Source organism: Cariama cristata, unplaced genomic scaffold (genome assembly GCF_000690535.1).
Source record: "Cariama cristata isolate BGI_N322 unplaced genomic scaffold, ASM69053v1 scaffold19839, whole genome shotgun sequence".
In the NCBI taxonomy this organism is placed as follows: Eukaryota; Metazoa; Chordata; class Aves; order Cariamiformes; family Cariamidae; genus Cariama; species Cariama cristata.
The window spans coordinates 11,081-13,614 of NW_009636555.1; positions in this window are offsets into that span (position 1 = coordinate 11,081).

Here is a 2,534-nt window from a genome sequence, read left to right on the forward strand (position 1 = left end):
TTCTGGTCTCAGTAGTGTATTCTTAAGTTACTTCTGCATCAATTCATGAATGTGGTGAAATCGACTCCTTTACAGTTTCTATCTTGATTAAATTTTATCTTAGGATGTATTTTATCTTATGGATATAGAAATATCTTACATTGTGATGTATTCTGGTTTAGCCCTTTGTAATTTCCATAATATTCTTGGGTTTCCTCAGAACTAAATAGTCTAACAAAATCTGTACCTTCCCCCAGAAACATAGTAAGTTGGGACAGTGAAATATTCCACAATTAACATTCTGCCATGAGGAAACAAGTTGTTGTTCTTCTTTTGGGCTTAGCTAGCTTTGATCTGTACTGGTATTTGCCTACACTTTGAGATTTTTACAAAGCTGAAATGTCAATGGTCCTTTGATTCTCCTTCATGAAATATTTATTAGATGCATTCAAAGGTCTTAGAGACCTAGTTTCACTTATGTGGAAACAAATAGGTTAGATCTGCCATGTCATGGTCATCTTGTTTAGACATCCATCTGTTATCAAACTCACATAGAGCTCACTGGTCAGTAGTTCTTTAGTTTCATCCTCTAGTGCCTTCTAAAACTATAGGTCCATGTTTTCCCAAGTAGAGTGTTTTGGACTTAAAGGTGGACTGGCAAGGTGTGAACTGGAGCAGGACACTTCATGGAGGCCTTGACTGTCCCATTCTGACTGCAGAAAGCCTTAAGTAGCCCAGTCTGATCTCATAACTGATCCTACTTTGAGCAGAAGGTTGAACTAGTGACTTCCTGAGGTCACTTCCTGCCTGAATGATGCTGTGATTCTCGATTCTGTTATCTTCAGTTAATGAACAATTTTATGTAAAAATTTGAGGGTTGATTCTGGATAATGTTAGTAAGAGATATCAGAGGAACTTCTAGACTGCCTGTGGTCAAGCTTTTATTGCGTTTGCCGTGCTGTAGTCCTCTTACCTGTCAAGAGAGGATCGCTTTGCCTGAGTCATCTTGAGGTTCTCATAGCTATTAATTGGTCAATTTGATAAGTGCTTTTTAAACACTGAGGAATTTGTGAATGCTAATGCAATGGCTTTTCTCTCTTCTTTTAGTATAATATTTGCATCATCTTCTTACGTTACAGATTTGTGACACTAAAAGAAAGGGTACAGTATTATTGCTTAATCAGGTGTCAGAATCTTTTAGTGCAATTACCAGAAGCAACATGTGAACTAACTTTGAATGACAAGCAGTAGGAGTGGGACCTCCAGCATCTCGAGAGGGGTATCTGTGCCTAGGTTGATGTCAGTTTAACACAGAAGTGCTTCCCAGCTTCTGGGCCTGTGCGTATACCTTTGCTGTGGTTGAAATTTATTGTCTGGGCATGAGTTAACTGAGCCATGGGAAATTTGGAGGGAGTTTATGTTCAAAGGAGTTACAGCTGTGTAGGTTGGACAGGGATCTCTTGGTGGTTGTAGGGATACAGGGACTTTGTTTTGCATGTCTCAGCAGTTTGAAAGATCTGGGGTTACCAGATGCTGACTTCCCCTAAATCCTGAACTCGGTAAGAGAAGGGAGCTGCTTCTATGCGAGGTAGTGCTGGTAAGGCATCTCACTACACCTCACTTTGTAGCCAACATCTGCTTGTTCCCTCACATTTTCTATGAGTACGGTGAAGTCTCTGATTAAAATAAGAAAACTTCAGTCTTGTAAATCATAGTGAAAACTTTACTTGCCCTGATATAGTCAGTTTCTTAAAGGGTTAGTATTGGTCTGTTAGTTACATTAGCATGGCTCGCCTCTTGGAGGGCGTTTCTCAAACTTGTGGAGATCATGACTTAGGTCCTATACATTTTCTTTGGGTTTTTGTTTATATTAACAATATTTTAATACCTTTTCTAAGATGCAATACAAAATCTCTATAATGTTGTGGATACAGCTGCATGGCTGTTTTAGAACAGGTTTGTTCCTAACTGTTCTTGTGTGGGGAGCAGTGTCTTTTGGGATCTTATTTCTTCCTGTTACTTGCTTTGATCTGTTCAGGTAACTAATAATATTTGATTTTTTATTTTTTAAAAAACCTGCATTTGCTTTACAGTTTGCTAGCTGCTGAATTTCTGCTGTATACCAACAAGCAAGGAATTTGGAAAGTTTTAGCAAATCCATAAAAGCACTGTTTAGCGGCTGATGTGCACACCTAATACTTATGGGTCAACAAAACCTTTTGGTTTTTAGATGTAGTTTGCTTACTAGGTGGTGGAAGCATCTATTAAAAAGAGTTGGGTGTGTTTTGTGGAGCAAATATTAATAATTTTATACTGCTTTGTTCATTATGCTTTCTACAGAGCAAAGCTTTTGACATTTCTTTTGGTAGAGGCTGTATAACAGTCTATCTTTGTCAAGTAGGTGTTGCTAATAATTTTATTATGCCTTTTGCAAAATTGTTTAGTCATACTTGGATGCACCGGTGTAAATAAATCACTTTTATGCTTCAGATATTGGTAGATATTTTTTCTTTTGGTTAATGTCTTAGACATTAGCCAGTATTTTTCACCAATTC